Genomic DNA, 15,005 nt, shown 5'->3' on the forward strand with positions numbered 1-15,005 from the left:
AGCAGTCCTGGTGTATCAAAATGGCATTGTCCAGAACTCCTTTGAATAAATTCATAATGGTCCCAAATTGATTTCTATGTTCAATGAGTACTTTGTAATTCCAATCAATGATCCAAACATTTCCTCTCAAATATTATGTAAACACAGCATTAAGTATATCTGCAGGCTGATCTTCCATAAAGAACATGAGAAATAAGACTGAACAAATTGTCCAGCTCCATGTACTTCTGTACACGCATAAGGGGTGAAAATGCCTTTCCCTACTACGTGCTATGTGATTTTCAGCATCATAAAAGAAGCCACTCGACCTAACCCATCCAATGGAAAATAACTTAATTCTTCTAAGAACCCACCTGACCCCACCAACCAATTAATTTTATTAATGATCGTAAGACCTATGCCAACAACTATAGATTGCATGCAATCTACTCCATCTTGAAATGGAATGTTATACCCGTGTACAAAAATTAACTAATATGTTGATTATAGATGATCATTACAGTTTGCAGTCATGAAAAATATTACACATACAAACAGTCATATGCAAAGAGTTACACAAAATATACATCAACATAACACCTCCCTTCATAAAGAAGAGAAAGATTTAAATTATTTATACTAGATGATGCATTTTTAAGGGATATTGGTTATTGCTTATAATAAAGTTCCATGAAATCAATATCTCGTAGCTTATGATCATCCCTTCGATACTGTTTAATGTTAAATTGCTTGAGCATCCATGCTATCTGTGTAATCAGTACGTGTACAAATTCATCTTATTGCCAGTATTCTTTTCCATTTTTAAGACATGGTATAACTTATCCACTCGGTATGCATTGTAACAGTGGCCAGAGTCGATCTTTAATTCATTATCATCAATTAGTTGTGTAGAATTAGTTGTAGTTATTTTAGGAATTTATTGACTATAGACAATTTTGGTTTTGCAAATACTTGAATGGAAGTTTTCGTTACAGTTAAAGTTCTTACTTTTGATAGATCGCCTCCATTTAAATTTGTATTTAGATTAAGCTCAATATATTTTTCAGTTACCAGTAGTTCAACAGAGAAAGATTTAAAACTTGTTTTACTCAATTTTCTTGGCTGGCTTGTCAGACTTAGTGGAAAACAGTTATATAATATTGCCGCGTACTGTATGCAAATGTTATGTAATAGACTGTTTATTTTTCAAATTTCTGTCTTTTTCAGTCTAGGTAAGCACAAAATGGAAGTGTTAAAAAGAATAGTCTGTTTTCCAGCATCTTCGTTGTAATCAACAGTTTTGTTAAAGATTTTGGATCAGAGTTTTATTTTTTAGGTTTTCTGGTCATAGGCCAGAAGAGCTTATGGGATGGTCTTTTTAATGTCATGTATTCTCTTGGTTTCCATCCGTCCTTAAGCATAAGTTATCACTGCTCCTTGGAAACTGCTTGTAGGATTGCCAAGAAACTTTACACGTATTTATTCCATGGTCTGTTTGGACCTAGATGAAAATGGATAAGGTGACGTCAGGGTACTGAAGATTGGTAACATTGTAGCAAGGGGCTGACCTTAATCGGACCAAACAGCGGGAAAAACTACCTAGAACGCTTGGCGGGAACAGGACTGTTGAGACATAGACATATATAATACATACAACATACAGACAGATCGATGAACATCAATCTGTGACACAAGCAACTATACAACCGACTAAAAAAAAAACTGTTTTAGGCAAGAAAGCAAATCTTTTCGAGGCATATAAGTTGCCCTGAAAAGGGCCTTTGGGTTTTTCCTTCTATTTTCTCCAGTTCTTCAACCATCTCCTCACTTGCTCAATTACTCCTTTCTTCTTTTCATTGTCTGGTATAAGTCTAAAATTTTCCTGCACCTTCTTCAAGTTTTCGTTCATTTTATCAATGTCCTCATTTTCTGTTTTCTTTGTCCATTCTTTCTTTAGCCCAGGTATCGTTAATCTTTTTCATCTCTTCTTCCCGCACCTTTCTCGTCATTTCGTCTGCTTTCTTTAATTGTTCTTGGCCCCCCCCCCCAACAAAAGACCACTCTGCTAAATTCAATATGTCTTGTAAAATGCACCTGATGTTGATCACATTATCAAGGGCCTGCTTCAATGTTTCAATGTTCCCTCTATCACATACTTAAGCTGAATGAAGCATCTTAACTTTTCTATTCCTACTCTATCATGACTTTCACTAGATCCCTGGCTACTTTCTTTTTTTTATCCCCAAAAAATAACAGTGTTATTATGTGTTAGTGTTACCGCCAAAGGTGTGTATCCTTGTTTCCTTTAGAAAAGAATTTCGATCAAAAGTTTTGTTGAAATTAAATGTTGATGGCGTATTTTTGGCCCCTAGTGTATTCTAAAGGGTGGTTCATCCGATACGGTGTTTGATCCCCTATATCGGAGTTCCTTCCCTTGTTTTTTTTCTTCTCCATAATACAAAGAGCTCTTCGAGATTACTAACAAGCTAATGTCGAGGAACAAATCTACACCACTTCCAACTACCTTCTTCCAGTCGACCTTCCGGACATGTTTGCAAATTTCTTCCGTGACAAAGTACAAACCATTAGAGATGAGCTTGACACCACAATTTCAATTGACTCGTTGTCACCATACAGTTGGGATGCAGAATTTGAGCGGCATCCATTAGCAGCATTTGAACCTGTCTCTATGGATTTCGTACGTACAATCCTGATGAAGAGTGCACCAAAGTCATGTGAACTTGATCCAATTCCAACATCACTGCTGCTTGAGTGCTTAGATCCCGTATTGCCTTCACTAACTGATGTTATTAATACCGCTCTCTCATCAGTGGAATTCCCATCATTTTTCAAAACTGCCATTGTAATGTCTCTGCTGAAAAAACCAACACTAGACCATACCGATTTAAAGAACTACCGCCCAGTTTCTAATCTCCCATTGATATAAAAAATCTTAGAAAAGGTTGTTCTATCCCAGCTTGTATCTCGTCTAAATTCAAAGTCTTTTTAGCAATGTACAATGTGCACATCGCCTTTGCCACAGTACTGAAACTACTCTTCTAAAAGTAGTTAATGACATTCTCTCTGCTTTGGATAGCGGAAATATTACAGTCCTCACCCTCCTTGATTTGTCCGCAGCATTTGACACAATAGACCATAATATATTACTTCACCGTCTCCAGCATGTATTTAGCATTCATGATACAGCCTTACTGTGGTTTAAGTCCTACTTGGTCAACAGGACACAAATTGTGTCTGCAAATGGAATACACTCCAGCCCAGTTGATCTATGTTGTGGTGTTCCACAGGGGTCTGTTCTTGGACCTGTTCTCTTCATTCTATACACTCAGCCGCTCTCAAGTGTCATAGATCATCATCCAGTTTCTCACCACTTGTACGCTGATGACACCCAAATATACTAATCTAGCCACCCAACTGAAACTGATGCTACCATCCAAGGTGTAGAGAGGTGCATTTCTGATGTAAAATCATGGATGACATGTAACAAGCTGGAGATGAATGATGATAAAACTGAGGCCATTCTGATCACAATACAAAGACTTTCTCATTCCCATCCTTTACCTCAAACAATAAATATCAGCAACACCAACATTAAATTCACACAATCAGTACAAAACATTGGTGTTACTCTGGACAGTACTCTCACATTGCACCAACATGTCATGAACATATGCAAGGCTGCATATCTTGAGCTGAAACGCATCAGCTCCATTCGCAAATATCTTTCAGTTGATGCCACTAAAACACTTGTGTATTCATTAGTACTTTCAAGACTGGACTATTGTAACTCAATTCTGTCTGGTTCATCTCAATATCTACTCCAGAAACTTCAATAAGTTCAAAAAATAGCTGCTCGGATCATACTTAGAGTACCACGATCAGAGCACACCTCCCCGCTGCTCTGTACCCTACACTGGCTATCCGTTCGATCCAGAATCAAACACAAAATTTGTTCTCTGTGCTACATTTCACTGACGGACTCTAGTCCAACATACCTATCCGACCTCACCCATGTGTAAACTCCAGCAATATACTTACGCTCCTCTTCTGACAATCGTATACTCATTATTCCCACTATGAAAACAAAGTCATATGGACAGCGTTCTTTTGCATACCAGGGGCTAGCAACGTGGAATGAATTGCCCACTGAACTTAGACACAAAGACACAGTGATCCCATTCAAGAGTGCTCTTAAAACTCACTTATGTCGACTGCAAGAACAAACTTAAAGACCTAATGTTTCCTACCTTATATATTCTCAGCATGTTTTTTATGTTTTCTAATTTCATGGCGTTTGTTTTTGTAATCATATCATTATATGTTTTTTTTATCTTATAGGTGTTGTCTAATGTTGTAAAGCGCTTAGAGCTTCTAAAGATTAGGCGCTATACAAAGTCCTCATTATGATTATGATTATTATTATTTCATAGATTTTTGGACTTCATAAGTACAAGATTTCATTATGGTTATCGTAGTTTTTATATCAATTTAGAATGTAGACGAGAGAACGGTGTACTGATTCTTAAATAAAAGAAAACCTAGTGTTTTTTGTGTATGGTCAACTATATGTTGTTCCTCGTTAACCTAGTTCAATCATAAATGAGACTGGCTGTGTCCGAGTCAGGGTTAACATTTTCCTTATGTATCTCCTGTGTCAGGTTAGGCCATCTCTTTCTCTTATTTATCTTAATCAACTAATAAAATCTTCCGAAAGGGTTTAAATATTGAGTTAATCCTTAAGTGAGAGCGGGTAACCTCTTGTTAGTTCCCGTGTAAGTGTTACGTTTGTCCATTTGCTTCATGTGGGTTTTTCTGACACTCTTTCGCAGACCTGTTCACTTCGCGTAGCGCCTTGTGACGTAGCCCTGCCACGTCTGTGCATCTTACTTCACCCACATGAAGGTTCCCTGTGTCCTCCGTAAGTTTTAAAAAAATTGTTTAAATAGAAAACGTCACTAGGCCTGAGTGAAGAATGGAGTGAGGGCTCCAGCCCGTGCTTGGCGGTGACACCCCCCAAATGGGTGACACCCCCCTAATGAGTGATACCCACCTAATGGGTGACACCCCCCCCAAATGGATGGCAAACCCAAGCTCCTCCTCCCATCCTCCCCTCGATCCCCTGAACTACTCTTCCCATTTAAGTTTAATTATTTTTATGTAAGTATTCTAATCTACTTGGTTACCCAGTTAGTCCTATATACGTTGGTTAGATACAAATTTGGATTTTGAAATCACAAAGCCAGATTAGGGAGGATTAAAAAAATAAACCATTTAAAAGTAAACGTCTCTTGGCCCGAGTGAGGGATGAGGTGAGGGCTCCCACCCGCGCTTGATGGTGACACCCCCCTAATGGGTGGCAAACCAAAGCTCTTCAACCCACCCCCCACCCCCGATCCCTTGAACTACTCAGTTGAGGCATACACGTCAAAGTAAAAACTAATTACTAGTCAAGAGAGGGACACATAGACTTAGTATTTATCTTAATAGTTTAGTTTTAGAGACATCGAAAGAGGGAGTGTTAATTATAATTAAATTTTGAATTTGAAGTTGTAATTATAGTTTAAATATTGATGGTCTATGTTCAGTTATTTTTTTTAATTGTTATTACCTGGCCACGGGCCTTCTTTGTTTTTGTTATGTAATCAGTTGTTTTAATTAATAATTTTTTTTATCAATGTTTCCGTCTAAACAAAAGGATATTATTCCTTCGATATCTCTCTTTTTTAATACATATTCCCATTATCAGTTTAATTCTATCTTCCTTCCGATTTTCACATTGTGCTATTGCATGGTACTTAGTAAAGTTGGTCCTTTTACACATCGGGCATTTAACTATGTTCCTTATAGTCCTTCTTCTTATGGCGAATTCCCCGGTTAGCCAAGCATTATGCAAATATTTAAATATTAATCTTTTGAATTTTTGAAGAGCCTCCATACTTTATCCCAATTTATACCAAAATTCTCTTCTACTTTATTCCTTATATTATTTTGTTAATTCTTCTCTTATCCAGTTGTAAGTTTTATTTGTATCACTCTCCCATAATTCCTTTTTATCCCTAAATTTACATAATAATTCTTTTATGTGTCTGAATTTCCTTGGTACTTCTAATTTTTTTTATACTAGTTTATTGTTTTTATATATGTCTCGTCTGTTCATAATGGTAAAACCAAATATATATATATATATATATATATATATATATATATATATATATATATATATATATATATATATATATATATATATATATATATATATATATAAGGCCTCCCAAGGAGTTTGTGGTTGTACAGTTAGTCGTTGAATCCAATTTATGATATTAGTACATTTTATTAACATGGGGCTTGCCCTGTACAAGGTTGATTTCTTGATGTAATTGGTTTTAAAATTCCAGATGTAGTTAATAATTTCATTATTTATTTTATCTAAAATATGGTCCATATGTCTATAGAGTTCAAGATGTAGTACATAATTGGAGTACATATACGTTTTTGCTACTTGTTCTCGCTCCATTATATAAAGTAGCGTTAGAGTCCAGATTTGGATATTTTCGTAATTAAATTTTTGCAGTTTTCTTTTTCTTTATTTTTTCCCAAAGATATATCCAAATTGCTTTGACCTTCTATTTTACTGGGGGGGGGGGGTAATTCAGGGTGATTTCCCCTCCAGTTTCATATTTTTTATATTTCAGTTTTGTCATGATTTAGTTTCGACCCTGATGCTTTTCCAAAAGATTCATATTCCTTTTCTAAGTGCTTGAAGGAATTGGAGTCTCTAATAAAGTTGGTGCAATCATCAGCATGTTGGAGCATTTTGAAATCTTCCTTTAGGTTCGAAATTTTAATACCTTCAATGTTGTTCCGTAGTCGGATACTTAGAATTTCGATTGCTATTACGTATAATAGCATTGATAGTGGGCAAGCCTGTCTCACCGATCTTTGAATTTCGAATTTATCCGTGACAGCACCATTTGCCTGTACTCGTGCAGTTATTTTGATGTACAGGATTTTGGTCCAATTTTGGAAGTTAATTCCAAGACCGAATTTTTCCAGTACTTTCTGGATATAGTTGTGCTCTAATCTATCAAAAGCATTTTTCCAGATCAAAAAGTACCATAGAACTTTTTTGACCTATTTCGTTTAGGTAGTCAATCATGGTTTTTATGTTTAAAATACTATTCTGTAAATATTTCGTCCTTTCCCCCTGCATATTTGGTTTACATTTATTAAATCATTCATACATTCACTCCGTTTGCTAAATCCTACTTAGAATTTTGTAATCTATATTTAGGAGAGAGATGGGCTTCCAGTTCTTAAGATCTTCCCTATCTCATTTCCCTTTATATATGATTGTTATTAACCCTTCCCTCATTGAATTCGACATCGTGTCATTTCTTAAAAGAATATTATTGTATATTTCTTGTAGAATCGGCGCTAACTCACTTTGGAATTTTTGGTAGAATTCCGCAGTGAGTCCATCTTTCAGTGGGGATTTTCCTTTTGCTAACTGATTGATTGTAATCCTAATTTCATCCACGGATATGAAATCATCACATAGGTCCCTATGTTCAGATGATATCACATCACATAGAATTCGTTGTAGATATTCATTAATTATTTGAGGATCTATATTTTGAGAAGTATATAACTTAGAATAAAACTCTCTAATTTTTCCAATTATTTCCTTTTTTCCCGTTTTTTCTTGATCAGTTTCCTTTAGTTTTTCAATTTGTTTCCCTCCTCCTCAATTCTTCTCTTTTATATAACCCTTCCGCGCTTTTAAAAATAGTATTAAACTTCCCAGCCCTTAATTACTTTCCCTTTTTTCCTTATCCATGATTTTATTTAATTGTGTCTGAAGAGATTTTTTGTTTTCTCCGCAATAGGTTTTTTAAATTGCAGTTTAATCTCCTCCTTCTTCATTTTTGTAGGTTTTTTTCCTTTTACTGGAATGATAATTAATTTTTTTTTATAGGATATCCCATTCTGTAATTATATTCCTGTTACCCAAATTCCTGAAGTCTCTTGTTTTATTTTCAATTAATATTTTAAATTCTTCTTCTTCTAAAATTACATTATTAAGTTTCCAATCGCATTTTTCCCATTTCTTTTTATTTTTAATAATAACTTCTAAGTTTATTAATTTGTGATCGGAAATCTTAAATTCTTGTATATCTGCATTTTTATATAAGTTTTCTATAAAATGTGTTACGTAATATTTATCAAGCCTACTGGCCTTTCCATTTTTATATTCGTAAGTAAATTTTATTTCTAAGCAAATTCATTACCCATAATATATCTATTATTTTTTTTTTAAAAAAAAGGTCCTTCATTGCAGCTTTTGAACTAAAATCATTCGTCGCCAAGCCCCCAATTTTGTCGATAATATTTCCTACCCAATTAAAATCACCCCCACCCCCATTATAAAGGGTTCTATAGGAAAATCATTTAAGTATTTGTTGAAATTTTGAATAAATTCATGTCTTTTGTATCTTGTTGCTGGATGTAGTGATAATATGCAGTTTTTAAAGCAATATATGTATCATTCTTCCCTTAAATTCCTTACCTTCTTCCATTCTTTTCCAATATATTCCCCTCCTATTCGTAATTATTGTTGCTACCCCCCCCCCCCAAAAGACGTCATTTTTACAGTTATTAATAATTACTATTGAAACTAGGTTTTCCTCGACTATGGCTTTAAATTCATTGGAAAAGGTATTGTGGGTTTCCTGAATAAGGGTCTCATCATACTCTTTTAATTCCAATAGTTTTGCCCTATATAAACCATTTGTGTTAATTGATGCTATTCGAAATTTTTTTCCTTCCATTTCTAATTTCCAACAGGTGACCGCATTCTTTACTCAGGATTATTTCAGTTACTAGTTAAAATTATATGTGTTTATTATTATAAAATTTGTATTATTCAAATTCAGGTGAACTTTAACATTATTGGGGGCGCTGCCCCCCCCCCCCCCCATCGGCTTCGTTTCCAGAGTCGTGTGTTATTTTTGCTTCTGTTCCCACACTTCACTTTCACATTTATCTTTCGAGTCCGTAATTAGTCTCTTGTTCATTTTCAATTTCAGTGTCCGTTTTCATTCACACCATAATCTTCATTTCCATCATGTTTCCCTCCTCACTCTCGCCTTCTGTCTCATTGTCCGTTAAGTCCATTTCGTTGTCTTCGTTTTGGTCTTCCCTTATTTGGGTATCCCCCTCGCTCAAAGTTCTGATATGTTTTTTTTGCTTTGGGGTTTCGCTGGTGCCAATTCCTCCTCCGTCGTCTTCTTTCAGGCTGGTCACTTGACTTGTCACAAAGTCTTTGTTAACTGGATACATCCATTCATGTTCAAGCCTTTCCACTACATAGGCCACATCCACCATCCAATACCAACTGTCTTTTAAGTTGTTAAACAAACCCATTTTCCAAAGGTGTTGACTAGTCAACGCTTGGTAGCCAGACTGACTGACTAATTGTATTTAAGTGGTTTTCGTACATAAATACATGCACCACTGATTTTTGCCTTAATTAATCCTGGGAGAAGGAATTGGTGCCACATCCCCCAGGCATTTATGTTCTCACAGAGCACCATTTAATTTAGTCTTCAGGTCGTGGGACTAAATGTCCCTAACGACCTGAATGTAGGGCTTCCATGAGTGGGAATGGACTCAACACGCACCAGTGTTAAAAGGTAATATTTCAGTAAGTTATCAGCTGAGCCAGGTGTCTAATAGCCAGACTTACTTACTTGCTTAGTTGGATTAAAGTCGCATTCGCCCGCTAGGGCATGTGTGACTGTTTAATGCCTGCACGGCAGTTTTATAATTTAATCGTGGGGGAAGGAATCAGTGCCACAACCCCCCCTCCCCCGCATTTCTGTACTCAAAGAGTGCTGATGATTTAGATGGTAGGTCTTGGGTCTAATTGTCCCATACAACCTATAAATTATGCTTTTAGGAGTGGGAATAGACTCAACACGCACTCATGGTTAAGTCCGTATCAACTGCACTCATGTATGAATCTATAGTCAGTCTGTTTAAAGATATGTCATATGATGACTGTTTATGCGTGCACTGAGCGCTGATAATTGTGGTGTCTGGCCGGGGCAAGGGCGGAAGTAGTCTGAGTTTCCTCTGAACCTTGCCACCCCATTTTTGATATTTGGACATTTATATTGGGGTATAGGGTCAGACTTTAGGTCGTTGTTTTCACAATAAATATTTTGAGAAGTTTATTTGTTTTCCTCTTCATTTTTTATAAAAATTACATGATTTTCATTTATATGTTCGATTTGTTTTCCTACATTAACACTAGAAATGGTGTAGTGTTGATATCACGTGACTATATGACTATGACCTCTGATGTCAATAACATGCAGGTTGCGAGAGTTGTGAAGTCATGTGACTCAGAATGCAAACGGCCAGATCCATGTCAGATTTCAGCAACGATGTACTTTCGTCCTGTCTGTCAGCGGATTAAATACATGATGAATGCTATGCTTACGAGTTTTGAGAAAATAGTTCATATTCCTATTGATTTCATGCAGGTATATCTCCAAAGGTCTTTCAAGTTTGCAAGGCGGCTAGTAAGCGGCTACCCCATGCCGACACCAAATAGTGTCGGCAGATTCCAACTTCTCGACAGGGAATGGACTTTGACCCTACACCTCAACATAAATATCTAAATATCAACAATGGGGTGACAAGGGTTAGATGAAACTCACACCTCAACATAAATATCCAAATATCAACAATGGGGTGACAAGGGTTAGATGAAACTCGGACTAGGGATGAAGGAGGTCAGGTCGGCGCAAGGTCACAGGATGGTGCCGAGTGATTCCAGGGTTCATGGCCTGAAGCTTGTCGTCTTTGACGGCATTTTGGATAAAATAACCTCTGTGTTGTTTTTTTTTTAGATGGTTAGATAAGACGAAGACAGCTATGTGATATTCTTAATCTAAGTTTGCCACCTTGTACGGCTAGCCCTGATGGTTTTGGGCTTAAAAACACCTTCTACGTGACTAAATTTGGGATCTTATCCTATTTTTAGACCTTGAAGTTGGATATTTTAGTTGCCGCATTGTGCTGCTGGGCATTACGGTCTCTGGTGTTTAGACGACCTTATATAAGTTAATTTTGGGGCCTTGTTTCTAAGAATGTTTTTTGTTCCACTTTGTGCAGCGGGGCCAGATGGTCCTGAGTGTTTTGATCATCTTATGTGTTCCTATTGTTTTTCCTTTTTATGCTGGAATTTTATCCCTTGTCTAATTTTGTAAATCATTCAATTACCTGGGTTTGTATACCGAAGCCCCCCCCCCCCCCATTTCACTCTTCATTGGTATTTTTTTCTGTTTAGGGGGCGCTCACCAGTTTTTATGTACTTTTGAGAGAGTGACGTATGTAAGGTGAAGTTGTTTGCATCTAAAACTTTCACACTGGAGAGAATGTTGGCATACCTCTATACTACATTAATGCAATGTGGGTGATATTTCTTTGGATATTGTACTTTTGGAAATTGTTCATGATCTAAGGTCTCACTGGATAGTTTCGTATTTTGACAACCCCCCCCCCCCAATTTTTAAGGTAGAAGGCATGAACCTAATTATCACAAGCCTAGCATTTATAATTCACACATAAGCTAAATCTATAATGTGGTTTAGATTTACTTTGAGTTAGGCTTGGAAATAGGTTGGCTTGTTGGTGACTGCCTGTCACAGTTAGATTTGCATTGGAGATCAAATTAGTAACTTGGGCTGCAAATGAACTACAGAGATAAATGTCTAAAAATCTAGATGGTTGAGGGGTGATGAAAAGTATGCTAATTTGTTATAGTACTAGTGAACTTTATTCATGCATAAGGCATATACTGATTCTTTTAGCTGCCTTGTCACAGAAAAATATTAAACATAGCTATTTCTTGTCTAAAATGAATGTAAAATTTAGGGATTGGTGGCATTGTTGGTTCAGTATAAAAACCACCAGTTGCACCAGGAATTAACCTGATTACTGCAGTCAAAATCTCACATGTATGCTTTCTACAAAAATCATTAGTTTGTTTTTATTTGTATCTTCAGTATAAAATTATTCTCATTTTTCTGTAATTGGTCATTGTCCGATGAAAATTCACCAGATAAACTGTCCAGTGAGACCTTAAGAACCGGTGTCATTTTTTCAGTCTTGTCAAATGTGATTCACTGTGCCATAAATCATTTCCTTATTACCTGCATATCTTGAATCTGACATAGATAGGTATTCCAAACGTACACTTCATATAGATTTGATTGTACTTAATCATAGTAGAAGAAGGGAGTAGTGAATGGGGTCACTTTGGCGTCAAGGGTAATTAGCATTGAAAAACACCCTGGGTCACTTTGGCGTCAATGGGAAATTTAACATTACGAAAACCCCTGGGTCACTTTGGCGTCAATGGGAAATTAACATGGGAATAAATTGTGGGTCTGTTGAGCGTCAAGGGGAAATGGAACAGGGTCGGGACCCTATTTTAATAAGGTCCCGACCTAATGGGTCTATGGAAATGGAACAGGGGAAAAAAATTGAAACAGGGAGGGGTCTCTATTGTTTTTAAAAAAAAAAAAAATAAAAAAGGGTAGGCAATTGAAAGTCAAGATCTTTTCGAGATAATGGAGTGGCCCTGAAAAGGGCCTTTGGGTTTATGTTAATATGCCCTTAACATAAAGGGCATCTGCAACATCTTCTTCGTCTTAGGCTTCGTCTAATGGTAGGTCCATAGACTAAAACTCTTTTGAGGCATCCTTGCCTCTCCATGTAAATCCTACGTATCCATAGGCTTGTGGCGGTCCTATGGACAACTGTCCACTCGGATCGGACATACATCGGTATGTCCGTCCTGAACATCATCGTTGACACAAGCGTAGAAGATTGCACATCGGTCCACATGTTGTGGCGTCGAGAACAAGTGAAGGAATGCAGTGAATTGCACTTATTTATAGGGAGAGAAAGGATTGAAACTGATTGAGTTTGTTGACCAATCCAAACACGCGTTACAAAATTCAGTCGGCCCGCATCCAATCAGAAGAGAGCAGTATGTGACGTCACGTGGTCTATATAGATTCGCTAGCGCCTGTGCGCAGTCAATCCACGCGACAGTTATTCAACATGACGGAAACTCAGAAAACGATAAATTGGGGTGCACCAGCAGTGGAGACCACCCAAGGGAACCCGGACTTACTTTCAGAAGAGGTGAATTGGGATTTTGTTGATTTTCTTACCTCGCAAGAATTTGTTCCGGTACCTTCTCTTTCATTACCACACGTGGAGAATTTTAGACAGAGACAGAAAGAAGAATTGGAGAAATTTATACAACAGCAAAAGGAAGCGGAACAAGCTTTTCTTCTACAACAACAACAGCAAGAAGAAGAGGTAAGAAAAAAACAAGAAGAAGAAGAAGCAGCAGCAAGGAAACAAGGGTGTGAAAATCAAACGGTCACGGTACTGTTAGACATTTTAGCAGAGTTAAGAAGTCTGAAACAAATGTATCAGACTTCTTTATTACGACCGAAGAGAATACGACCTTCCCGAGGTAAACACTCCAACCCTGTGACTAAGCCTACCGTGCCACCCTTAGTGATTTCAACCAAATCATCATTATCATCATCAACAGTACGCAGTCCAGAAGTAGGCCTTGGCCGTGGCAAAGGCTTAAGACAGTTAAAGTTGATTGCTTAAACTCACCCCTATACCAAAAAAGGCCCTTTTCAGGGCCACCCACGTCTCTCGAAAAGAGATAGACTTTCAATTGCCAACATCCATTCAAACTAAAAAAAAAAACCCAACCCAACCCATTTTACCCCTATAGTACGTGTCTGTTTATGAGTGTGTGAGTGTACGTTCTTATTTTAAAATCAAAACCCAAAGACACTTACCTTTTTTTACCTAATTTATTCTTTTATAAATATTTACAATCCAATTCACAATTCGCAACAGAGCACTTTAAAAAGTTCATAGACTTCTTCTGTCTCATTGTTTAGTCTCTCTGTTTTTTGAATTTCTTCACCGTCAGTCTTTTCCTCCTCTTCCTCCTCACTTTCTTCCCTTCTTCTTTTCTTCTCCTGTTTCTTTTTCTTCACCTGTCTGCTTTCTTCCTCCTCTTCTTCTTCCTCTGAAGAATCCCTCTCTTCTTCTGACTCCTCTTGTTTCTTTTTTGGTCAATCTGGAGACCAATGTCCTTTTTCTTGACAATAATAACAGGTATCTTGACTTTTGTCTTTTCTAACCCTTTTTTTTCTTTTTTGACGGTCTGGACACTCTGAAGACCAATGCCCTTTCTTCTGACAGATATAGCAAGTATCTTGACTTTTATCTCGCAAGGAAGGAGAGAAGTCCGTCGGCTGGTCTAAAGAGAATTTTCTAATGACCCCTCGCAAAGCTCTGATGAAACGTTCGATTTGTGTAGTCTCTTCCATTGTTGTGCTCGGTTTGAGAGTGAAATGAATAGTGAAAGGACAAGACACACACCCTTTTATATACGCTGGTCTGCCATGACTATAAATTAGTCCATGGTGTTTAAACTTTAGTCATTTGACGTATTGCTTTCAAGATGAAACGATCCAATTCATTTGAGAAGAAAGAAGAAGAAAGTAAGAGGCAGAAACGTGATCTATCGCCTCGTACCAGGGCTGAAGTCTTGGCACAAATTCATGCCAGTGATTTTGAAGAGGACATGAATGAATCAGAATCCAAACCCTCTAAACAAAGTTCACCACCCTTAGTCAACCCTGAAAAGTACTATTCCATTCAAGAGACGGAAAAGCGTCCCTCTAGAAAATTTAGAACCACGGCTTACAAATACACGGTGAAGTTTAAAGATTTCAAGTCCGAAGTACCGTTAGAGAAAGCAGAAGGGTTCATCACCGAGATGTGGGATTCTTTGCTCACCACACTCAAGCGACAATGTCAACCCAAAGAAGACGATCGCTTGAGACTTTCCATACAACACGACTGCTTGAAATCCCTTGTTTGGATCG

The sequence above is a fragment of the Sinohyriopsis cumingii genome, chromosome 13 (assembly GCF_028554795.1).
Source record: "Sinohyriopsis cumingii isolate HCF-2022 chromosome 13, ASM2855479v2, whole genome shotgun sequence".
Lineage (NCBI taxonomy): Eukaryota > Metazoa > Mollusca > Bivalvia > Unionida > Unionidae > Sinohyriopsis > Sinohyriopsis cumingii.